Genomic DNA, 27,167 nt, shown 5'->3' with positions numbered 1-27,167 from the left:
CAAACTGCGAAAAACACTTTTGTTAAGATTTTAACAATGTAGCCATTTAAAATATATGAAATTGAAACTGTATGAATTTTTAAATTTAGAAATAGCTATTATCAAACAATAATAAAGCCGCAAAAGGAAGCTCCTTTAGCATTAGATAGAAAGGGAAGAAAAATAAATTTCTGTTCAAAAACACTTTTATCTGGTATTTAAAATTAATTTAAAATAAATATAAACTTTAAAAAATACAATTGTCTGGACATTACTTTTACAAGTAAAAAAAAGTACATAATGTAAACATTTGCCTTAGTGATTCCTTGGACAACAAAGAGCTATGCTACTGTTAGCTATGACTAATAATTTCTCAACAGAACATCATTTGAAGTAGAATAATTCTTGACACTATTGGGGAAGAAAAACCCTTTATTTCAATGCAAAATTTGTGGTTTGCAATAGAAATACAGAGATTTGGAGGTGCAAGCTTCTTTTTATTATGAGAGATTGTATTTTAATAACGCCCATTGTTAAAGAAGCCCATAGAAATGGCAGGCAATTAATTTCAAGGCTGCTTTCCCCTCCATTCCTCCATCTTTCTTCTATTTTGCCAATAAACATGTTTGAACCAGGTGTTAATTACAAGCACCAATAAAGCCACAGAGCTGTTCTTGTTCTCTTGGGGGAAATGACTGGACTCAGCACTTTGCTGTTATGTTCATTTAACTTATTTACTGCACTTAAGTTTCCCCATCTGGTTTTCTGTGTTCTGAAAAAGGGTTGGAGGGGTAGGGGAGAAAGGGGGGGGGGGTTTGGTTGCCTAGGATATTTTGTCCACAGTGGGCAATCTCTTTGAAAGCTACCTATATGAAATGCAATGGTGTCCTCTCCATCAAGCTGACATATTATCTGCAGGCCAAATGGCTTATTGCAAAATTATCCCGAATTACATTTTTCTGTTTTGTGTCTTTGTAGGGCAGACCTTTAAGGGAGGTTGTGGACATGGTGTGTACACTCTCTGTTTCCTTTTTCTTTCTTCCCTACCTATAGTCTCCTTTTCAAAACAATCAATGTGGCTTACAAATAGTTTCTCATACTCCTCTGGAAGCCTTGGTGGCCTCCTTTTTACAGATCAGCATTAATTTTTATTTTTTTAAAAAAAAACATGAATAAAGCAACTCTTGATTTTCTCATTTTATAAAAGGGATGCCACATTGCTATACCATTATATATAACATGGTGTTTTGGCATCCCAGGGGGAACCAAACTGCAGTGAATGCCAAAATCCCTCTGTACTTTGCCTCTCAACATAATCAAGAATTGGGTTCTCTTCGGCCATTAAAAAGTCATTTTTATTTAAACCCAGGATTTGAAATTGGGCTCAGAAATCAACAAACTGGGATAACAACTTTTATTCTTTGTTTTAAAGCACATTTCTAGGCCATATTGATGTAAAGACAAACTCAGGCAGCAATATGTAAGTGTTGGGTGTTGGTGGCAGGCTGGGTCATAATGATCTGAATTATTCATAGCTATCAATATCAGAAGTGAGATAAGTAAATTTATGAAAATCTGTTTATATGAAAGTATATTTAATATGTATGATTTCTTTTTTCTCTGTGAAAATTTTTGTTTTGGTTCTTTCAGTGCCATGCAAGCCAGTTCTATATATATATATCGGCTAATTTATATGCTGTTCATTTCAAAAATATTCAAAAGAACTTACAAACACTTTTAAATGCTGACTTCAAAAACTGAAATAAAAGCACACAATAAAGACCACAACTATGATAAAAGTCCCCAGGCTCCATCTCCAATGACATTTTAGTGGGTAGCCAGGACCTCTACTGAATATGGCTTTTCAAGCTGTATGAATTGTGTATGTGTTTAAGGATTTTCCCTGCCAAATGAGTTTTCATTTTAATTTTATCTCCTAGGAACCACCTTGATATTTGTCGTGCTCTGAACGTTAGTAATTTTCCAAAAATCTCTTTAACATCACAATGGGCCCTCAATATAGCCTGAGGATCTACCATAGATACCAAAAATGTGGATGCTCATGTCCCATTATATACAATTGCATAGTGAAATAGAATCCTTTATATGAAATAATGAATGGCACAAAGTTTTTATTTTTGAATTTTTTGAATATTTTTGGTCAGTGGATGCAGAACCTATAGAAACAATTGGCCGGCTGTAATAAATAAGCAGTCTGTTTGGTATCAAAAGAAGTAAGTCACAATTTAAAGGCTAATTACATAAAACATAGTAATCAGGCAGTTAAAGAGACAAATCTCTTTTCTGCAGAGGTTGAGTTCCAGCAGGGCTAATCTTTTGGGATTGTTCATTGGCCATGGGTGGGACCAAAATAGCTAAAGAGCCTGATGCAAAAAGAACGATTACATCACCTTTTCTTATTCTCTCCCTCCCTCTGACTTTCTACTATACTCATTTTCAACTTTTTCTTATTGGGAACACCACCCCTCACTTTTCTTTCCCCTTTTCACTCCCTTCCTGTCCAGCAAGATTCTGGAGGATACATTACTCTTGGTTGGACTGGTCTCTCTTAGGGTGCCTCAACACTATAGCATTAGTAGTTTGACTCCACTTTAGCTGCCATGACTCAATAGTGGAATTTGTAGTTTGGTGAGATACCAGCATTTTCATGATTCCATAATGTTGTCTGAAACAGGGACCCAAAAAGTTACGGAGGCCCAAAAATGAAAGAGTTATCCCTCTTAGCTATGAAAGCCAGGAGAACGACCCCAGGCTGAGCCACTGACAACTCTGCATTCCTTTCCCAACAATTGATGAATTCTGAGAAGGGTGAGCTAAAGCCCCTGGAAAAATAAGTTCTGAGAATGCCTCGATTCCATTCTCAACAAAATGGGCCTCTCCCTTAGAAGCTAAAACCCATCAGGTCAGAATGGCCAGCCATTGCCTAATCAAGAGAACCTTCCCTTCTGCCATCCCACACGATGGGGAAAGTCATTTTCCTCCACTTTCCCCCACTTTTCTCCATTCCCCCTCACTCGATCTGATGAAGTCCTAAGTTTCCTGCCATATTGTTTCCTGCCATACTGTGCACAAGTCACAGACTGTAAGTGATTGTACTTTTGAACCTATAAGGTTGTGGATCATAGTTTGCCCCAATCACAGCAGATGTCTGTTCTTTCAAATGTCTGTCAAATATCTGTTAAATGTCCATGCTTGTAACTGTGGTTTATGTTGGATGTGGAAAACTTTCTCCTGACGTCCTTCTTTGGCCAATGGAGGAATAAATGATCTCTGATCTTTCCCTCAATCTCTGTGTGTCTCTAGTGGAACTGATTGGAGCTGCCACACCGAGAAATGGATCCTGAAATTGTGGACATCAATAAAACTAACACATAGCAATTAAAGTAATGTCATTAATTCTACAGTGTAGATCAGGCATGGGCAAACTTTCTAACCTGGGGGCCGGATGGTGGGCCAGAGCAGGGTCAGTGGGTTGGGAGGAAAGGAGGGGGTTCTGCCCAAGCCCCCTCCTGGCCCTTTCCTCCCATTCCCCTTTCCTCCCCTTCCTCTTATCTTTCGGAGGCAGAGAGTGAAAGAAAGATAGACCAAAAGGTATTAAAATGGAGCCTTCTGTCATGTTTTTGGATATAGCTTTCTTTCAAATAATATCTCTCTTAACCTGACAATGGGCATATGTAAGCTACCAAATAGTTAACCCAGGTTGATATTATATGCCAGTCCATGGAAAGATGATGTCTTCATGCCATCACAGCCTTACTACTGCTCAAAGATTGCTAGTAGATATGCTACATCCATAGAGAATATTGGAAACTGAAGGATTTAAAAAATGTACTATTCACTACGTGAATTGTCCACACACATTTTTAAACTTAAAATATTGTTTGTGCTAAATATCTTAGCAGTAATGCTAAGACATTTAGGAAATAAGAAAAAAGGTTGAGGAAAGTGACATTACAGTTCTGAGAAACAATGTTTATTTGCAACCCGTCTGCTGTTAACTAGCTGGATGTACTCAGAGAATAGAAAATATAAAACCTGAGACTGAGATTGGGTCTATTTGTTCTGTAATGTTTCAGCTTAGCCCCAGGCATTTATTTGTACAAAGCCAAAGGTTGCAGAAAAACTTAGTGCATTGCAATCCTCTCACGCTTGACCACATCCAGTCGAGAGAGAGTCATATATCTTTGTAAGTGATACATCTTGCAATCTTTTGTGTTGTAGAGCAAGGAAATCCTGCAGTACTTGTGAGAGGACAGTTTAGACAGTTTTGAGCTTGATGGAAAATGTGTGAAATCCCAGCTGATTTTTTTTAAAAAGCCCATGGAATCTGGCACAGAAAATGAGTGGAACTTTTTGCATAAAGCAGCTGATGTTTTTCAGGATGTGGTTGGAATCTGACATCACTGCCATAGTTCAAGCGACTGCTGTGGGTGACACACATACTTGGCATTGTCAGGTCTATATAGTATAGACAAGGGAGCTATGTTTAGATTCCACAGCCCTGTGTTCAGAGAGGACAAACCTCTTCCTCCCTGGCCTCTTGGGCTATCTCTAGCTGTTTTGCTTCGTTTACAGTTTGGAGATACTTTTATAGACATACACAAGTTCCTTAGACTACATCCCATTCAACTCAGTGAAACTTTACTCTGAAGAGTCAATTATAGGATTGCACAAATGTAAAGTTTGGCAGTTGGCTGGTATCAGGTATATTTATGACATCCAGTTCTATTTTTTTGTCATCAGAATCAACTGGGTGCCACATGATTGTCTGGAAGTAGTCATAGGCTGAATGAAGACCAATGAATTGCAGCTGAATTGTGATATTACAGAATATCTGTGGACTGATGGTTCTCTTCAGGAACGGGATAAATGACCAACCTGAGATGTCATCTTTCTGAAGGTACAGATGACTAGCTTGTGATTACTCCTTGGTCCAGTTCTGCCACTGAAGACCCAAGATGTTTTGGGTCTTCAAGGGCAAGTTTTGATTAGTATGCCAGATGTGGCCTTTTTGAGGATGACTTACCTGAGCCATGATAGTCCAGCCACTGGTACCTTTCCAATTAGCATTCTGCAGTGCACTCTATGTGGTATTACCTTTGAAGATGATCTGGAAGCTGTAGTGAGTACATTACACAGTAGGTGGGCTGCCAAAATATCTTATAGAAATCATAAAACCAGTTTTAAAGGAATTGGATCAGCTGTCAATACATTACAACTCCTGTATCTGCAGGGAATATGTTTTTAAACTTACAGTAGAAACAGAAAAATGTTGATTGAGCCATGGTAACTAAATTGGTATCAAACTGTATCAAACTTGTACAAACGTGCCAGGGCCTTGGGATATTCAGGAGAGGCCCTTCTCTCAGTCCCACTTACATCTAAAGCTTGCTTGGTGGGAACGAGAGAGGGGGCCTTCTCGGTGGCTGCCCCTCGACTCTGGAACTCCCTGTCCAGGAAAGCCAGAATGCCCTCCTCCCTGCTGTCCTTCTGATGGCAGACTAAAACCTTTTTATTCAGGCATGCATTTAAAGATGAGGTTGTCTAAGATCTAGTCAGGGGGTGCTTTGGTTTTTAATCGTTTTGATGGATTTTAACTGAATGTTTTAATGCTGCTTGTGCTTAATTCTATTTTAATGTTTGCATTTTTGAATATTTTAAATTGTATATTAATGCTTTTATGTCAAGCCGCTTTGACTCCCCTTTGGGGAGATAAAGCAGAATATAATAATAATAATCCAAAATGTAGACTCTGCGAGGAAGCAGATTAAACAGTAGATCACATCCTCAGCTGCTGCAAGAAGATCACACAGATAGACTACAAGCAGATGCATAATACCGTTGCTTAGATGATTCATTGGAACCTGTGCCACAAATGCCTTCTGCCTGCAACAAAGAACTGATGGGATCCAAGCTGGAAAAAGTTATAGAAAATGAACACGTCAAACTTCTCTGGGACTTCTGAATTCAGACAGACAGAGTTTTGGGGCACAATACTCCTGACCTCATGATCGTGTTAATAAAAAAAGTATGGATTGTTGCTGTTGCAATCCGAGGTGACAGCAGGATTGAAGAGAAACAACTGGAAAAGCTGACACAATATGAGGATTTAAAGATCGAACTGCAAAGACTCTGGCACAAGCCAGTAAAGGTGGTCCCAGTTATGATCGGCACACTGGGTGCAGTGCCTAAAGACCTTGGCCTGCACTTAAACACAATCGGCGCTGAGAAAATTACCATCTGCCAGCTGCAGAGTGCCACCTTACTGGGATATGCACACATTATTCACTGATACATCACACAGTTCTAGACACTTGGGAAGTGTCTGACGTATGATCCAATACAACAGCCAGCAGAGTGATCTTGTCCACTGTGGTCTCATCTTGTTGTGTTTCAAATAATAATAATAATAATAATACTAATAATACTACTACTACTACTAATAATAATAATAATACACACTCTTTAATGAACAAGGCCCATTGCTCTTGTTGAATTCAGGTAGCTTTTCTAACTTCATCACAATTTTTCAGTGACCATAGGCATTTATGTACTGAAGAATTCTTTCCTGTAAGAGGCTTACTTGGCTCCACCTTTGTCCTATTTTTTTATTTTGCAAATATCTTTATATTTAAACAGATTTTCAACTTTTAAACTGATGGTAGCAAATGTGTGCTGTGTTTTTTAAAAAATTACTACACCTTATATACGTTTTAACAGTTTCGAATATTTTAATTAGTTTGCTGTTTATTTTTAAAAGTGTTATATATATATTATACCATTTCAATGATGTGTTGTTTCAGTGTGTATTTTTAGCTACCATGGGATCCATAATAGGAGAATTAGGACATGTAACTTAAACAGATAAGTGAATAAGCATGTTTTTGAACAGCTGCCACAAGCTGTTGGGTTGGAACAGGGAAATATGGGGTACTATGATGGCAAGACTTGAGTATTAGCAGCAAAGAAGGAAAGGAAGCATTTTATGGGGAGGAAAGAAGAGAGCCTTTTGGGGCATATTTAGGTAGAAGCTGCAGAGTTTGTGTAAAATTTAGTTTGGATCTCCAGGTGAGTTTTACCAGTTTCTGTTGTAGCCAATCTTTATGAAATGTAACTTTATGTCAGCATTGCCAGAAGGTGGGGTTGCCATTACAGAGCATAAAAAGGACTTCTAGGAATAGGATGCTGTTCTTTTCTCACTAGCTTTTTTATGGTTCGAATTCTGTTGGTTAATTCCAAATAGAGTAAATGGACTGAATTAATTGCTGAATGGTAAATCAATGCCTAGGTATATCCAATTGACTCCATAGGTCTACTTACTCAGGACTAACAATATAATTTAGGAACTAACATCAGTTTGGAAGTACATCATGTCAGTTCATCTTTTCCTTTACATGAGACTGGAACATACAGATCCTACAAGACATATGACTGGCCTAGCTGCTCAATATCTCCATCATTTTCATGTTTTCCATGGTAAACATTCATTCTCTTGGCCTTTAGTGGATTTTATCACTGAACACTGAGTTTGGGAATCTCCCCTAGTAATATATAGCGTGCTTTAATGAACAAATGGTCTGAACAAAGTTATTTTAGCACACTAAGGAGAGAGGAATGTGTAGTGTTTATTTAATAGATTCTTAACCACAAAAGAAACCTGCTGTATTTATGAGCAGTTGTTCCAAAACGGAATGCGATATCAGATATTTATGCACAACTGGCGCTTCCCATCTTGTTTAAGTTTACTATTGATTTTAATCCAATAGTAACCCTGGGTGATTTTAAAGTTCTGAGTATGATTTTTTAAAAATACATAGGATAGATTGAAGAGCCCAGATTTCATTCTGCAAACACTTCAGTGTGCCTTCTCTTCTATTTCAGTGCTATGTCAGCAGTGGCCATATTACTGTCAAGAGATGGGGAGGGGGGATTTAGTAGGACTTTATGATTGGGAAGGAAATTGTTATAATCATGCAAAAAATATTTTAGGTAGCACATGTATCCACTCCCATAAAATAACTATTTCACTTGCAATGGAGACATAGGTTGTACCCACACTGCCGTTTTTTCTTGTATGTACTGTTTATGTTTACTTGGAAACCACTGTGAGTCCCCTTGGGGAGATAAAGCGGTATATAAATAAAGTGTTGTTGTTGTTGTTGTTGTTGTAATCTCCCCTGGAATGTGTAGTTTCCTAGTTGGACCACAGGAAAGTCTACTGCAGACCAGGGAAATGATACTGTTTTGATATTGTGAAACTTCATATAATGTAAAAAATATACAACAAAATTCATTTTTGACTTTGGAGCTGATATTGTGTTTATTTTGGACGGGGGGTGGGGGTGGGTGTCGATTTTTCACCAACAGTATATATGGCACCTCTTTCATACTACAAAAGTGAAAAGGTCTCTCAGTGATTACTTGCATACGCATCATAAGACATCAAACATCTGGGAGACATATCACCTTTTAAGCAATGCTTTTCAGTAGAATCAGTTCTCATATTAAGCAGCAAATCATGTGCAGCACAAGTTAATGTATGCCTCCTTCAAGCATGCCCTACTCTGTTTAATAAGTTTTGCTTCCAGGAAAGCATTAATATAATTTGTCACTTAGGCACTGAAAAAGCAAGTACCCACCATATACATGAGAACTTCCCCAAAATCAACTGAATTGAGTTGATTACACAATCTACAGCCATTCCTTATTTTGTAGCCATTACTGTTCTTCCTTGCAACTTGGCACTTTGACACTGTTTCTCCTTTGACAGCTCAATGCTGAATAACATGCAAGTAAAGGATCCTTTTGGCTAATACATTTCAACAATGATACTGAAAACTGCAAAAAATGCTTGATCATATATCTTTAACAAAAGTTAGTTTTTTGCGGTGGCCAAAGAAAATGAAAATACAGCTATCCATTATATGTTGGGGAGAGAGAAATCTGAAAAGGTTGGGAAAAGAGAGCCCTTTATTAAGTAAACCTAAAATCCTGCACCTGTGCATGGGAGTCAAAGTAACTTTTCCCCACCCTCCTCTATCATTGCTTTCCTGCCTTTATTTTTACTGCCCCTCTCTCTTTTCCTTTTCCTATTATTTCTCCCATTTCTTCTTTGTTTGGTGGGCTGCCCCCACCTCTGATAAGCTAAGGCCAGTTTCTAAAATCAGAAGGTAACTGGGAAGGTGGAAATCAACGCGTTTCCTCTCCACCCACTATATTTTGAAAAGCAAGATCTCTAAAGATAGAATAAGAAAAAAGCCACTGGGATGGGGGAAGGAGAAAAGATCTTGTGTATTATGCATGTAAGGGAAGACCCAGAAATGAAGGAAATCAGAACCATGCCATGTAAAATTGTTACAGCTGTTTCTGATTTTATTGGCTGTTTCTTTTGGATTCATATTCTCCAGCAACTTAATGTGACTGGAAAGGCACGCAGCCTGACATCGCTCTGTGGATTGAAATCCTGGAGCGAGGAGTAGAGAGGAAAAAGGTGTGGTCATAGCTAGGAGGGTTTGTGGGAGACACATCAAAGTGCAGCCTCTTAATGTCTTACAGTAACCCAGGAAATTAACTTCATATGAAGTTAATAAAAACCTAATAGATTAGAGACATGGGATTATGCCCTATCAGGTCAGCCTTCCCTTCTGGGTAATTCACTAGTAGCTGATGGAGAGACTTGATGTTTTCCTTTAGTGGAAAGGACAACCTCTTCTCAACCTTCAAAAAGAACGTGTATTTCTTTGATCTATCTTTCCCTCCCTAAAATTCTTCAAAGACATCTAGACACCCCACATCCCACATGCAAAGGAAAACATATGATCGACTAATTAAACAGTGTCTTTCATTTGGCTCTGAATGGAAGGCAGGAGGTTGTTATTGCTCTGCTTATTTTTAAGCATTTGTGGAGTTTAGATCCTGTGGTCATGTTAAAGGGTGGAGGAGGCAGCTACACGTCAAGGGGATAGAATGTGCCAAGGTAGCTGGCCTTTACACGGGGGGGGGGGGGGGGGGGAGGGTTTGAGGCAGGATAGGACAAATATTTTAATCTTATGCACATGCACATCAAATGTGGCTCCTGTTTTGATTAGACTGCCATCAGAGTCAGGAGGTTGCTGAAGGCCAGACAAAGGAGGCTCCAGTGTTCTGAGTTCACTCCTCTCCAGGCATTTCTGTACTAACTACAAGAACATGGAAAGGAAGGACATGTAGAAAATGCTGGGGCAATTCTTTATCACCAGTGTTCATTTCTCTTTGAACCTCAGTGTACCTTTTCCTTCACAAAGGGTCCCAAGTTTTGTTGCCCATATAAAAGAGAATCCAAAGTGAAGGCGTGGTATGCTAACATGGTTCATGTCAGGGGTTAGCCATCTGATTACTCATTCAGAGGCTCCTTCACACTACACAATTATGCACCATAACTATGGAACCCATATCCAAAGTTTCATTTACCTGCATCTGTGAAAATTGACTCTCTAGGCATTTTCTAGATTCCCTGGATGATTTTAAGATACACTTCTGCTGGAAGTTATCACAGAGTTGTATTGGAGGACCTACAAGAAAGGAAAGATTCTACAAGAAACTACAAGAAAGGAGATTCCATCTGAACATGAGGAAGAACTTCCTGACTGTGAGAGCTGTTCAGCATTGGAACTTTCTGGCCTGGAATATGGTGGAGGCTCCTTCTTTGGAAGCTTTTAAACAGAGGTTGGATGGCCATCTGTCAGGGGTGATTTGAATGCAATATTCCTGCTTCTTGGCAGGGGGTTGGACTGGATGGCCCATGAGGTCTCTTCCAACTCTTTGATTCTATGATTCTATGACCTGGCAGATTCCTAGAGAGGATAACACTCTAGAAATTCTAATCCCTCCAATGAAACTGTATGAATTGCTGGGACTGGAAGTGCAGTGATTTCATGATGTTCTAAAGGTGATCTAACTCAGTTGCAACCATAATTGGCAGATCAGTTAAGTTTGCTTTTACATTTGGTTCAGATTCTTCAAGCATCCTTAAAGATGTTTGCGTCCTGCAACTTGGGAAAGGCCTATGGCTCATCAGAAGAGAAAGTGCCTTGTCTGCTAAAGGCTCTTAGTTTATTCTGCTTCATTTTTAGGTTGAACTGCTTCAAGTCCCCTCTCTACGTGATACCTTGGAAAGCCACTGCCACCAATATCCACTAAAGTAGAATAGACCTGACTTTATAGAAGACAATAAATCTATGTCCTTCTGGGACCATTTTAATCTGTTTGGCAACAAATAATATGTAATAAATGTGGTATTCTGGTGAGTATATTAGCAAAAGCATGGTATTCATTAGTCAGTAGATAACATGCTTCTCTGGAGACATGAAAACCTCTGCACCTTTTATAACACACTGCTTCATCGTCTGTAAAATGAGGTAATTTTAATGAAACATGAGTATGACTGAGAGCAAAAAGTATAGGCCCGTAGAATGCCATAGTTAGGATTGGCTCACACACGTCTCAAAATGACCAGTGTGAGCATGCATAAAAGGATACCAGGAGGTCAACTTTTAGTATTTTTATGTCTCTTTTTTTTTCTTTTTTCCCCCTCTTCTTTTCTTTTTTTCCTTTTGCATTGTTGGTGTCTTTTTATTAAAATCTCAATAAAGAATATTTTTTTAAAAGCAATAACCTTGCTCTGTTACATGGATCATAACAAATTGTGGCAAGTTCTTGGTGGTATGGGGGATACCAAATCACTTTGTCTGTCTCCTGAGGAATCTGTATAATGACCAAGTAACAACAGTAAGAGCTGACCACGAAACAACAGGCTGTTTCAAGATGGGAAAAGCATATGGCAGGGTTGTATACTCTCACCCAATCTATTAGACCTGTATGCAGAACACATCATGCGATGTGTGGGGCTTGATGAATCCAAGGGTGGAGTTAAAATTGCTGGAAGAAACATTAACAACCTTAGATATGCAGATAATACCACTTTTATGGCCAAAAGCAAGGAGGAGCTGAGGAGTCTTCTAACCAAGATGAAAGAAGAAAGTGTAAAAACTGGTTGCAGTTAAACATAAAAAAACCCAAGATTATGTCAACAAGAGTTACTGATAACTGGCAAATAGAGGGAGAAAACATGGAGGCAGTGACAGACTTTGTATTTCTAGATGCAAAGATTACTGCAGATGCAGACTGCAGCCAGGAAATCAGAATATGTTTACCTCTTGGGAGAAGAGCAATGACCAAGCTTGATGAATAGTGAAGAGTAGAGACATCACACTGACAATGAAGATCCACATAGTTAAAACAATGGTATTCCCCATAGTAACCTATGGATGTGAGAGCTGGACAATAAAGGGAAACGAAGGAAGTGAGCGCTGAGGCTGAGCGAAGGAAGATAGACGCTTTTGAACTGTGGTGCTGGAGAAAAATTCTGAGAATGTCTTGGACCGCAAGAAGATCCAATTAGTCCATACTTCAGGAAATAAAGTCCGACTACTCATTGGAGGGAAGGATATTAGAGGCCAAGATGAAGTACTTTGGCCACATAATGAGAAGACAGGAAAGCTTAGAGAAAACAATGATGCTGGGGAAAATGGAAGGAAAAAGGGAGAGGGGCCGACCAAGGGCAAGATGGATGAAGCAACTGAATGAATAAACAACAACAAATGACAAACTGATTGGAACCAATGGGCTTTACCAATATACCTAAAATGGTGGGAAGCAGGCATGAAGGGGAATCAAGCACCAATGTGGCTATGCCCCAAAGCTCTGCTGCATCAACAGCCACTCTGGTGTTTTCCTGCACCCCTTGTTGTTTTGTTATGGAAAAACTATATCCCTGTAATGAAATATGAAATTATTATCTCATCTGCTGAAAACTCCAGGGGAGATGAGTGGATGCTAGTGAATGAGTGAGGAATTTAATGTCTTGCTATAGGGACACAGTCAATGCTTTTCTACTTTCCCTTTGCTTTCCAACTGGCACAGAATGGCAGTAAATGGGGGCTGTGTTGACTCTACAAAAAGCCAGGGGGCATTGTATGGTCAGCTGTGCCCTATTGGATTCTGACCAATCACTGTCATTTTGGGCTCATTTACATGATCACTCAGGTCAGTTTGGAGCTGATTTGGCAGAAACTGATTTTGTTGTTTGGGTGATTAAATTGACATGTCTGTAACAGGTTTGAGGCCAGGAAGGTGATTTACATAACCTTGAATGACCTCAAATTGGTTTCAGAATACACAGTATATTTTGCTTGATAGCAGTTTTTTCCATTTCCTTGTTAAGATGCACACCAGTGCTCTGGATGCATATGAGGTGTGGGTAGTGGCGGTTAGTAGTGGAGATAATCAATTACCTGTCTCAGAAGGTCAACTAGCCCCCTGATGCACTTCCACATGGGCTGGTGTCTACAATGCACTTTGCATTCTGCACAACCAATTTTGTTGTGCAATGTGGTTCACATTTGGGCCTGATCAAAATGCAGTAAGGGGCTTTGTTCAGACTTCCTCTCCAATTTTGCTTGATGAGCTTTAAAAAACTTAAATTTGCACCACAGTGTGCTTTGACAACGTGTGCTTTGTAGCCACCACAGTTTGACACTGACTTCAAACTGAATTATATGGTCAGTGTAGATGTGTTTTTGATGCCACATTTCCTAGCATATTCTTAATTTTCTTACCTAATTACAGCGAAACCTAGATCTGTGTAGCCAGATTTATTCACATTCATCCTTATCTATCTCCCTCCCTATTCTGTTTCTATTGTTTTGCAGGAAACTTTTTCTATTATTTCAGGCACAATGAGGCAGAGTTCGGAAAAATTAACTCCCTTTAATCCCTAGCCTGCATGGTCAGTGGGAGCTATCATCCAAAACATAACTTTTCCAAACTCTGCAGTGAGACCAGGCTACTAATAACCAACAACAAAATGTAAGTAAGCGTCCTTATGCACACATGTTTAAAAAACATTCCGCAAAGCAGGATGAACCTTAACAGGAAAAGCCATCATGGCCTAGCAAGAAACTAAGAACAAGCAATTTCAAGGATGCAGAATTTCAACACAGCATTAAAAATATTCAGTTGCTGGTCCTAACATTATAACATTATATACAGAGCTGTGCTTCATAACAGCCAACCCCATTTTCCATCTCATTTACACCTACTGACCTTTCCTTTCCATGCAGAGACAATAGACAAATATCGAGGGGCATATGGAAAAACAGTCTCTGACTCTTTCAGCTTAATTTGGAAAATGTCTACACTGATCAGTTGGAAGAGCCCAGATCAGCTGGAATATCCTAAATATGTTCATGACTAAAGGGGTCTATAGTTCATTTTTACTTGTTCTCAATTTACATTGGTCAGATTTTGTTTTCTCTTCCCCTCCCCAAGTTGAAAAACCAGGTTAAAGTGAAAATGGAGGGCGCATTATCTAACAAAAGATTTCAGTGGTTTGGTGTTTCTCTCACAAGAAACACTGATATATACATTTACATATTGCTTCCCAAGTCCCAGGGATGCTGGGACAAGGTCAATACACTTGATATTGTACTTAAATATGTGCATTGTTATGCCACCAACAGTGACAGTTATTAAATAGCACTAGTATCTCTCTTAATCTTCCTTTCGAACAGCTGGAATTTGGTGGCAGACTGATGTCTGTGCACAGATTATTTCAATCTCTTGAGTTTTTTTTTTGGGTGGGGAAATAGAGGGAGGGGGCCCCTACAAGAAATTAATAATCTCTTACATGTCTTGACTGATATTGCTATGTTTTGTTATTTATTTATATATTGTTTTAAATAACTGGGTATGTGCTGTAAAGTGTATGGTACCAATTTGGTTCATTTTAAATCAACATTATCAGCATCATCCAATCAAACAGTTTTAGCATGATGCTCTGATCAGTTGAATCCCTAGTGTGCAACAACAACAACAACTTTATTTTTGTATCCTGCCACCATCTCCCCGAAGGGACTCAGGGTGGCTCACATAGGGTCTAAGCCCAGTCAAAGAGAGTTAAAATATACAAAATAAAATACATATACAGACGTTATAACACATAATTGAAAACATAATTCACCATACAACAACCGGAAGCTGAGCACAATGGATGTCCCCAAGTTGAGGGGCAAGGGAAGGCTTGTGCAATATGACTGCCCAAACAAGGGCTGATGGTAAAGTATGAGAGATAGGTGATCAATTAAGGCTGAAAAGGTCAAGTCAGATTAATACAGTACAACTCAAGGGCAGGGACAATAGTAAAGTGAAAGAGTTGAGAATGGGTTATGGCTAGAAAGGTTGGGAATTATGGTTAGAAAGGCTGATTAATTTAGTGAACCAATTACTCAAAAGCACATTGGAACAACCATGTTTTTAGTTCCACAACAATGTCAAGCAAATGGTTGAAAGATGGCCAGGGCTGGTTGCAAACTTCAGAAGCTCTTGGATGCGGTGATGCTACTGCCTATCTCCCACCATCAAAGTCTTTATGTTTTGGTTGATCTAAGATGCCCAGTTTGAAGGGCCAGATTGACTTCTGTTCAAAAACACTGATGCTCCCTAACTCCTGGAGAAGCTTTTCAGAGTGATGAAAGAATGAGTCGTTCTTTCTCTAGCAGAGCTTTAAGGAAATAGCCATATTGGTGCTTGACTCCTGCCTGCTTCCCACCATTTTAGGTATCTCTAAGACTAGCCTTTTCTAAGACCATTGGTGGCAGTCAGTTTCCTCAATGTGTTAACCACTAATGCTGAGCCTAAGAATTTGAACTTAAATTTTTGTATTGGAAAACTAAAGGAGAAAATATTTCTGATTACTGTGTTATAGCTAGATTTATATTCGGTAAACCCAATGCCCACTTATAATAACTTTGTATACCACATTATTTCTTTTGCCAACCAAAATATGTTCTTTCATGCCATTTTCCAAATCCTTAACTTTCTTTGGGCCAGTAATAGCTAATAAGAACACATTCTGCCAGAGTACAGAAATTAAGGGTCTACATTCAGATTGCAACATTAATGCTTTTACAAATCAACATTACTGGAATTAAAGAATGGTCAGAATAAGGGAAAGGGCTGTTGCTTGCTCTTCATTCTTAATATTAATTGCTTTAATATTAGATTGTTTCTGACAAGTCAAATGTTAATTTCAATAATAATCATCATAAAGGGTATTCTGGTGAGCATATTATCTCTGTTAAATGGAGCAGAAAAATTGGTGCTAGTCCTGATTTTGGATTGTTAGTCGGGACAGAGCAGTGTAAACAATTAATAGCTTAGTAAATCAAAACCTCGAGTGCATATACACTGTGGAATTAATGCAGTTTGATACCACTTTAATTGGTATGGCTCAGTGCTATGGAATCATGAGAGCTGTAGTTTGTCTAATAAGTCCTCAATTTGAAATGTGCCTTAACCAGGGGTGATTATTCCAGAAGTTCTCAACTTCCTAATGCCGCAACCCCTTAATACAGTCCCTCATGTTGTGGTGACCCACAAACAAAACATTATTTTCATTCCTACTTCCTAACTGTAATTTTGCTACTGTTATGAATCATAATGTAAATATATGATATGCAGAATGTATTTTCATTCACTGGACCAAATTTGGCAGAGATTTTCTCATTTGGGAGTAGTAGTTGTTGGCATTTATACTTCACCTAAAATAAAAGAGCATTCTAAACTCCACCAATGATGGAACTGAACCAAACTTGGCACACAAAACTCCCAAGACCAACAGAAAATACTTGAAGGGTTTGGTGGGCATTGACCTTGAGTTTTGGAGTTGTAGTTCATCTACATCCAGAGAATTCAAACAATGATGGATCTGGACCAAACTTGGCACAAATACTCAATATGCCCAAATGTGATCACGGATGGAGTTTGGAGAAAATAGACCTTGACATTGCTGGGATTTATAGTTCACCTACAATGATGGAGTGTTCTGAACCCCACTGATGATAGAATTGGGCCAAACATCCCTCACAGAATCTGCATGACCAACAGAAAATACTGCATTTTCTGATGGTCTTTGGCAACCCCTGTGACACCACCTCATGCCTCTCCCCCCAAGGGTCCCGACCCCTGTTCTATGGCATCTCTCTCACTTGGTATAAATCAGCTCAAGATTAGTATTGATAGCAAATTCAAGAATCCTTACTATATTCACATACAAGAAGTCTGGTATCACTAACCCTCTACCTGAGAACCATATCTCTAATGTTTAGAAACAAAATAAGAAAGTGTGAAGTTCAAGACATATTTTGTAGAGACAGGGCAATGTTAAGAGAAGAGAGCAGATGGGACAATATATCCCATTTCCCAGACTGTCTTGGACATCTGGTTCGCCTGGGAAAGGATATTGTAACAGCTGTTTTTTGTTGTTCAGATAGGATTGTGCACCCAAGTTGAAGATTTTATTAACAAACCCATATTGTCCATTACTACAATAATAGGTCTGGACAGATCCAACAATCCCATATACCAAATGCCCTTGTCTTATTTTGTTTAATCTGTCACAACAACGCTGTAGCCTTTAAACTGTTCTTGACACACACTGCTAGAGGAAATAAAGCAAGCATGGTTCAAATCTGGCTGGTGCACTTAAATTTCTGTATTTATTTGCTATTACTTTCTGTGGGAACAGGGAGAGGCACCTTCTCTTGTATCTGCAGTGCAGCAGCCTCACTACTAGCATTTTATGATTTGCATTGGCATGGAGAAGGGAGGCGATTGGCCAGTAAAGCCTTGGCCAGCAAAAGCCAATGTACATAGCATAGAGACCATCTCAGCTGAGAATGTTAGGCAAGCATTCTTTCTTCTTGAGATCATATAGTGAGGCAGCCAAAAATACCAGTGCAATAGGCCCTCCACTTTTTCTGAGGTTTTTTTTTACAAAAATAAAAAAGCCCCCAAAAATGCAATTTTCTTTTTTAACTGAGAGAACACTTCTCAAGAAATCTCTGGCTTGACTCTATAGTCAACTTGTTTAGAATGGAAACACCTTTGAAGGAAGATGGATAGTATGCAGTAGATTAAGTGAAAGAGCTCATTATTTAGTGCAAGTGTTGATTATTAAATGAGTTGCAAATTTATTTATTTATCATGTCAGAAGTAAATTGAGAATACAGCTATAATGTATAGAAAAAACACAAAGTTTAAAACTTGCCATTATAATAAATTTCCTTTGACCAGAAACTGCCCACTTTGAGTGCCTCTGTGTTATTATTATTATTATTATTATTAACTTTATTTGTACCCCGCTAGCATCTCCCGAAGGACTCGATGCGGCTTACACGGGCCGAAGCCTCAAATACAATACAATAGAAACATAACACAACAATAAACAAAGCAAATCAAACAATCAAGCAAAATAACCACAATGACAATACATCAAAACACTATTAAAACTGGTTCGGCCAGCGCAATGGGGTTCAGGGTTAAAAGTGCTGAGATGGGAGGAGGAACATAAGATTAAAAGTGCGGTGTGCAGCAACAATAGTTGTGCTAAAGTGCATCTAGGACTTGGGATGGGGATTCCTATTCTGTTGCTGTAAGAAGGTCCTCCATTGTGCAGGTGGCAGGGCTCAGACTTCATTGTAGTAAGTGATCTGTGGTTTGCTCTTCACATTCACATGTTGCGGACTTCATTTTGTAGTCCCATTTCTGAAGGAAACAGACTGTGCTCTGGCATCTCGTGGCGCCAGAGCACAGTCTGTTCAGCGCCTTCCAAATCTCCTAGTTTTCTGTGTGCCCAGGAGGAAGTGTCTCATCCAGTATCAGCCACTGATTGAGGTTCTGGGATTTAAGATGCCACTTTTGAACTCTCACTTGCTGAGGTGTTGTGCAGATATCCTGCAAATATCTCCACAGATCTTAGAAAGCTATTTCTTGATCTAGGGGGTTGGCTTGTTGGTTGATATCCGAACAGAGGATCGGCAGGAGATGTCAATGCCTTGGTTCTTTCATTACAGGCTGCTACTTCCTGACGAATGTCAGATGGTGCAATACTGGCTACCGCTAAACAGTATAATTTCTCCAGTGGTGTAGGGCATAGAAATCCTGTGGTAATGCAGCATGTTTCATTAAGCACCATATCCAGTGTTTTAACATGATGAGATGTATTCCACACTGGGCATACGTATTCAGCAGCAGAGTAGCCAAGCGCAAGAGCAGATGTCTTCACCGTGTTTGGTTGTGTCTGGCAGAAAATGACTGGCTTGATCTAAAAGTTGGGCCTGTTGATGGTCTTAGTCCTGTTATGCAATAAGTTTCAGATCAATGTTTTCCTGTTTTGAGAAAAGAATTAGAAGGTTTCTGGAAATAAATGACTTTTGGAAATAAAGGCCAGTGGGGAAGCCAGTTGTGTCAAAAGCATCTAGCCTTTGTTTACACCAAAGGTCATCAGTTTTCTACCTGTGCAAAGATTTATGATAATCTGACCTTTTATGAATAGTAGTGTGCCTTTACTGTTATTACACATTGTATGCATCAAGTATTTATTATAAATCATTGACTTCCTATGTGGATTCACTGCAAATACATTTTTTCACTTTACCATATATTGATATGAGTTGAATTTATTTGTTTTCTGACTGTGATTATTTGTTGATTGCCCAATCCTGTGGGAAGTTGTTATAGTTCTTTTTCTTTTGTAGTATTTTGAAGACAATCAGTTTTTTTTTTAAAGTTTGGCAGTGGTGGAGATATGTGACTTTAACGAGGCCACTTGGACCATCTGGTGGAAATGAACTGGGTGGTGAATTTGTGTCAATCCAGTGAGTGACCCTATCCTGCTGTGACATCCATCATTAATGGAGCTCAGCTTCTTCTGATCATATAAACACATGCTCCTGTATTCAGTGTGAATCAGTTTACTTTGCTCAGCATTTCTGCCCACACCATCTGCTTTTCAGCACTACATTGAATGAGAATATTGCAAACCTTTCTGAATTCATTCTATTGATCTTTGAACAAGGCACTTTGAGTAGGACATCTAGCCATATCTTTTGGATACTGATGGGAAACAAATAAAATGTACAATTTAATCAGTGAGCTAAGAACACCCATTCTGATTGGAAGTTAATGCTGGGATATAATTGGTGCAAATATATTTGAAGCTCTTTGTCCACTCTGGTTGTTAAAACCACATTTGCCTCAAAGACTGTCAAAGAGTTCAAAACAAAGAAACTGCTACTCATCTGACATCCAGTAATCCTTTCTTTAAAAATGACTTGTCACGCAATCTAAAAGCAGGCCTCTTACAGGATGTTCCTAGTGGTCCAATATGAATTGATTGAAACACTTTGTAAATTGAGTGTTATTTGATGTCCTTCTGTGTGCTCTGATCTTTGGATAATTAACTCCTACACAGCATAGCTGACCTTCCTGAGCTGTTGCTTTTGTTTACTCTTGTTTACTCCAATAATACCATAGTTGGTCCTCATCTGCCTAACTTAAGGCATTTGTGTTTTGCAGACAAAAAAGGTTTCTTGGGACCCATCCAGGCAGCCCCTTAGAAGTGCGACACCCCATGTAAAAATAACTGCATTCATTACAAAGCAGAAAAACCCTGCTTTTTGGCAAATTAATTTGAATTTCGGTTTCAAATTATGCCTTCTTGAAACCTGGGTCAGCATGGACTTTTCCACTGTCTGGAACCACCCTTAGAGAAATCTATTTGATTCCTTTCAACCTTTGTTGCAATTTCCCTTCCCTCTCCAAGTTGTATGAGTGCCTTTGATGACAGCTTGGGAACTCCATGACGAAAGAAAGGTGACACAGGTAAGTGTCACTTTGTTTTTCTCATGTGGGGAGAATGGGGAAAGTGGGATGGCAGGACTGGCTCATGTGAGCACTGAGCCTTGTTCTAAACTGGAACCAGTGCCTGTTCACAACATCTCAAAGTGCAAAACCAACTGCATTAAGTGGTTGTGCCCCACATACAGGCAGAGGTGGCCCTAGGTAATTTTCAATGGTAAGCAAACAGTATTTTGGTGCCCTTCCCTCCAGCCAATCACTGATATATATTTTCTGTTCATCGTGGGAATTCTGTGTGCCATATTTGGATCAATTCCATCATTAGTGGAGTTCAGAATGCTCTTTGATTGTAGGTGAACTATACATCCAAGTAACTACAACTCACATATGTCAAGGTCTATTTTCCCCCAAGAGTGCCCCTGGGCAAAATCAGCTATACTGCAAATGCTTACTTTGCGTAATGGGTTGAGCCGCTCCTGCATACATGGTAAGATGGCCCTGTGTGTTATGTAAATGTCATGGAGTAGATTCTCGCCCATTTCAGGGTATATGGCCTATGTAGATGATTCCTTTGAAAATCTAGAATCTCAGCCATATTTTAAAAACTAATGCTATTTTCATATGATAGTGTTTATTTTTTTATCAGAAAGCATCTAGTTTTATTTTGTTTTAGCTTTCTTTGAAATCATATTGGTTCCCAGTTGAGAGAGAGGAAGGATGAAAAGAAATAAATATTATTATTAAAAACCTAATGAAAATCAATTGACCATGTTGGTTGGTAAGACAGGTGTTGTAGCCCAACAAATGTGAGGGGTTGCATGAGGAGGATGGCCTAGTAGATCCCATGAGCTCAGTGATCTTCTTTCTTTGACATTTGAATTCAACACGAGGAACAGAATTTCTCTGGTTTGTGAAGCCAACTGGGAATTAATGCAGATTGCCCAAACAGCACCCTAGACATTAAGCTTTTAAGATCCCCGGGGCAATTAATGTTCAACAAGGGGAAAATACACTCAAGTTAATCTTTTAAAATGCACATTATTGATCAAGTTGGAGAATGTCATTATTCCATGTTAACATTTCCAGTCATTAATGGTCAATCAATGAAGTGGCAATTGAACATAAAACATATGAATAAGATATTGCTTGCTATGCTATTCAGCTGAAAATAGCAGAAATGGTTTGTTGACTTCTAGGAGGCAAAAAGTAAGCATTAATCCCTTTCTGGGCAATGAGGTTATCATTTTGCTTTGGAATGAGAACAATTTGTTAGAGGGATAATGAATAGCTAAGTTATCCCAATACGCTTTAATCAAAAAGGAATGCATCAAATAGGCAACATGTATTTTCCTGCTGCTTGTAGAACGGATTAACATAACTCAGGTTGTTCACTGCTGACCACGAAATTATAGTGCCTTCTTTGCTGTCTTATATGTTAGGCCTTTTTTCTCTTCCTGGTGATAATACAGGGTTAATTGGGTTTAAACCTTTAAATCTATTTCATTTCTATTTATAGATGGCATGCAATAGGTCAAATGTTCAGATGCATAATGTTTAATGCAAGCTTTATATAAGCCATTGGGTAGCTGTAAATGTAAATCCCCCCAGTCAGCTATTATTCAAATTACTTTTTATTTGGGCTAAGCAGCTATGGCTTTTGAGATGAGAGTCATGTATAGTTCGTTGTTTAAAATCCATATCATGTATTTAATAAAACAATGTGCAATTATTCTGAAAAGACAGCTCATAAACAAGTTTTATTGTGTACATTGTATATAAAAACGACAGCTCTTTTTGGACAATATTAATGGAACAAATAGACAAATCCTTACTCACAAGCTATTTGATCTGGAAGGGGTTTAGTTTAATTTTCCATGAACCCTGCACTTTTACCAGTAAAGAATATTAGTTACTTAAATACCCTAAAGGCACCAAGTCCCATTTGAACTTGGAAGCTAAGCAGAGTCAATCTAGGTTAGTACTTGTATAGGAGATCACCAATGAATGTTAGGCTGTATTGCAGATGAAGGAATTGATACAATTACCTCTGAGTATTACTTGCCCAAGAACACCCTATGGCAGTGGTTCTCAACCTATGGGTCCCCAGGTGTTTTGGCCTTCAACTTCCAGAAGTCCTAACAGTTGGTAAACTAGCTGGGATTTCTGGGAGTTGTAGGCCAAAACATCTGGAGAACCACAGGTTGAGAACCACTGCCCTATGAGGTCACCATAGGTCAACAGGCAACTTGAAGTCACACACACATGCACGAAGACACACACACTAGGGCCAGTCCAAGATATCTGAGGTGGTGGAACATATGCCCCCCATCATCATTGTACTATTTGATGGGGATTATTTATTTATTTATTTACTATATTTCTACCCTGGCCTTCTCACCTTGAAGTGGACTCAGGGTGGCTTACCAACTATGTCAAAAATTAAATGCCACATTGCGCACATAACAATGAACATATCATATCATATAAATTTATAAAACAGTTTAAAAAATAAAAACAGTTAAGAAAAATAAAACAGCAATACAGATTAAAAACATACAAAGTGCCAAGTCATAATTTCCAAACTTCTGAATTTTCCCATAGTTGTGATTCAGACTGCTAGGTTAGAATGATATGGTAGCTAAAGCCCTTCTTCCCTAGCAAGCAGTCACCTGACCCCCTCCCTGTTTGACACAACCTAAATCCCTGAAATAATATGATATTGTGGGTTGTTATCATGAGGTAAGGTGGTATAAGAAGAAGGAGGTTATCTTTATACCCACCTCCCTCTCCCCGAAGGGACTTGGGGCGGCTTATACGGGGCCAAGCCCAAAGTAACATACAGTTTAAAACAAAACAAATAAAATATTAAAACAGAATAAAAAACAGCATCATAAACAATAATAAACAAACATCATAAGCAACAATAGAAATACTTCTAGTTTCATGGGGGGGGGGTCAGTGTGCAAACAAGTTAGAGGATAGGCTGGTCAATAAGGTGGGTAGAACATATAGCAGCATAGGAATAGAGCAGTTATGACAGGATCATTTTAACTTAACTTAAAAGTGTAGTAATCAGATACAGGAACTTGAATTTAGGTCATGGTTAGGCACCATCTATCAAAGGAATCATCAATTGAATGCACAACGGAACATCCATGTCTTCAATTCCTTATGGAATGTGGATAGGGAGGGTGCCAGCCTGATCTCCCTGGGGAGGGAGTTCCAGAGATGAGGGGCCACCACCGAGAATGCCCTTTCCCTCATCCCCACCAACCGCACCTGAAAGAGGGGTGGGAGCGAGAGAAGAATCTCCCCAGAAGATCTTAGAAACCACGTGGGCTCATAGGGGAAGATATGGTCACAAAGATAGGCAGGCCCTGAACTATTTAGAGCTTTATAGGTGATAACCTTCACCTTGAATTGGGACCAGAAACTTACTGACAGCCAGTTGAGCTGTTTAAACTGGGGGCTTGACTACTCCCTGTAGCTTGCTCCAGTTAACAATCTGGCCGCTGACCTTTGCTATTGTGTGAGGATATAAGGTTAAGGGCACAAAGTGTCAGAATTTTTAAAGCAGTTAAGCATAGAGTGAAGGATTACATTTTTGTTGCTAATATGGTAAGTTTTTAGCTGAACAGCACCTTATCATAATGGCTGCCAGAATCGCCACAGCACCTTATCATAATGGCTGAACAGCACCTTATCATAATGGCTGCCGGTGCCCATCGGGGGGCATGGGGAACCCACCACCTGGCGTTCCAGCATGCCAATTCCATGGCTGGAGGCATCAACTGTGCGGCTTCCTGCCATCACTTCTAGTACAACATAGGAAGCCTCCTGTGTTGCCACTGCAATGAAAAATGCCAGTTCCGTTATAATTTGCCCACAGTGCCCCTTCAGAAGTTCCTCTGCATCGCGGGATTGGAGCTGGCAGGCTCTGTGGATAAACTATGGCTGAACTGATGTATGCTCCATCTGATGAGGTCATTACACTGTCTTACCTATGAGAAATATGTTTCAATAGTCCCTACGGATGCTCATACCAAATGCCTATATTTTCAGTTCCCATGGCCAGGAGGAGTCTCCGCTGCTCCAACAGGGAATCGACCCACTCTCAACCTTTCTCTTATCACTTCCTCAACAGATGCACAAGATAAAGGCAGAAGCATGCCACAGAATTGCACTGGAAGACTACAAACTACAAACAGTTCAAGTAGTGGTGGCTATGGTTAACTGAAACCCACAGAAAATGAAGCCATAGATCAGAGGGTCTTACTGTCCTTAATATCAATTTATATTTCCAGCTGCCTCGTATCCCTACTTGAGAGAAAGATATGATAAAAATAAAACAATGAATTGCTATGGGGATGACTATTTATGTTAGTATCCATTGATTCTACAATAAAGTGGAACGATATAATTTGGTTGTACATTTACTTGCTCTGATCAAATGAACTGGGATTACTTTTTGAGGAGATTCAAGCAGTATTTTAGATTTGCACCTTGGCTGTAGTGACAATCTCAAATGATGCATTCAGGTCAAATTCAATGGCCAACCATGGATGACAAATAGATTGGAATACCTATGGTTGGATAAATGTACAAAAGGCTGATGGCCAAAGGTCTAGATTTGTTCTCTTTAATAGTAACGTGGTATTTACATTGTGCTTGCCAAGTAGTAAAACTTTGAAAGCTTAATTTTTGGCTACAGTTCCCAGAATCCATGAGCAGTGGCCCTGTTGGCTGAGGTATTCTGGAAGTTGTATTACAAAAAGTATTTTTCCCCAGCGCTGTTAAGGACAAGTTTCTGTATTGATTCACAAGCCAGCACCATAGCCAAACTGAGAACAAACACTTTTATTGTCTTGAGATGGAAGCTCTATCAGGTGAGTTAGTGTTAAGAGGAGAAATTCCCTCCTGGAATCTGTGTTTGCTGGTGTAAACCCTTTTCTGGAAACCAGGTGAGTCTCCATTGCCAACATCCCCATGTCAGCCAACTCCCGTGTCAGCCAACTCTGCTAGGCTTATCCAATTAGACATATGTTTCTTATACAGTATAATACATGGCCTTGTCAGTGTGTTTGTATGTATTTCTGGTGTATTTATTGCTGAAAAGAAATTGCTGAGAATAAAAACTGACACAAAAATCCAAGTTCTACCAGCAGTTCATACTCCTTAACCTTTTGGAGCATGAAATAGTAATCTCTGAGATAGGTGAAGTATTGTTCACTATGGTGCTAATATGTACAACTTGCATTAACTAGACAGGAATGACACTGTCTGTGGCAAATTATATTTTAAATTTCATATATTTATTGAAGGTAACTGTTCAGAACTTATACATTTGTTGTGCTCTAATTTCATATCCCATATATGTGCCAGGACATTCATAATAAATTTAAAAATGATATCAATTATATGGATTTTTTAAAATTGAAGTTGCACAAAATTTGGTCAGGAAGAGGATTAGCAAATTAGGTAAAAAGTAATATCAATTGCTTGGACTTTGAGTTATAGGAAGACTGCATTTATTGTGTATTGAGTACTGACTAATATGCTAAGCCAAAGTGGGCTCTCTACTGTGAATGTTTAGTGAGCATGTTCCACCATGTTAGGTATGTATTTTACTGATTTTTTAACGGTGTGCATCATGCCAGCAGTACTGAGTTCAAGCAGTTTTACAAAACTTGGACTCAATACAAATAGTAAAGGCAGCAATTGTTGCTTCCTCTTTTCAAGGTCAGTGAGTCCATTAGGCTTAGATCTGGGATAGGAATTTTTTTTGTTTGATTGAATCACTCCTAGGATTTGTCCTGGGCATTCCAGAATGTTGTAAGACAGAAATAGTTCCTACTTAATCACAGAAATATCTTGATGTGGATTTTTTGTGTGCTGTTCTCATAGTACAATAGTGTGTTCCTATGCAACAGTTCTTCCCAGATGAGTAACAGTTCTCCTCTAACATTAAGAGATCACTGATCGACACATTGAAGTGGTCACCATGTTTGGGTTTTCAGCAGGGATGGACAAGATATTTTCTTGGGATTTTCCCCAGGGTTGTTTTTATGGCCTTTCGCTGCTGTTGACTCCTTGGTTGGCCTTTTTTTGGCTGAAATGAAGAGAAAATGGCCTCTCCTGGTAGAATCAAGAAAGAGCAATCCATCTTTTAGTGCTCAACTAAATTGACCATAACAGGTCAGTGTGTTACCAGAATTTGGGTTTTCCCTGACTTAGGGCTATTGGGGACAGCTGGACCAGTTCTCAAGCAGAACCGGCTGTAATAGTTTTATCCGACATACTACGGTCCCTGGTCTCAGGAGACCTGGAGATATGGGATGGCAGTCTCTTGCTGTCCTCCCATTTCATGGTGGTACCCCACTACTATCTGCTTCTTGGCGGTGCCTCACTTCTCCACCATGCCAAGGGTGATG

The 27,167-nt window shown here is 39.2% G+C and overlaps 1 long non-coding RNA gene across 1 annotated transcript; it reads left to right on the top strand.

Annotated features, from left to right (window-relative positions):
* The first annotated feature begins 764 nt into the window (after nucleotides 1-764).
* On the top strand, nucleotides 765-25,099 carry LOC137096932 (uncharacterized). Its single transcript, XR_010909815.1, has 3 exons — nucleotides 765-4,900; nucleotides 13,749-13,905; nucleotides 24,881-25,099. It is a non-coding gene; the product is annotated as an uncharacterized lncRNA (long non-coding RNA).
* The last annotated feature ends 2,068 nt before the right edge of the window (nucleotides 25,100-27,167 follow it).

This window comes from Anolis sagrei, chromosome 4 (genome assembly GCF_037176765.1).
Source record: "Anolis sagrei isolate rAnoSag1 chromosome 4, rAnoSag1.mat, whole genome shotgun sequence".
Taxonomy (NCBI): Eukaryota; Metazoa; Chordata; class Lepidosauria; order Squamata; family Dactyloidae; genus Anolis; species Anolis sagrei.
Note: the sequence above shows the minus strand (reverse complement) of the source record. Positions and strands in the feature narration are given on the sequence as shown.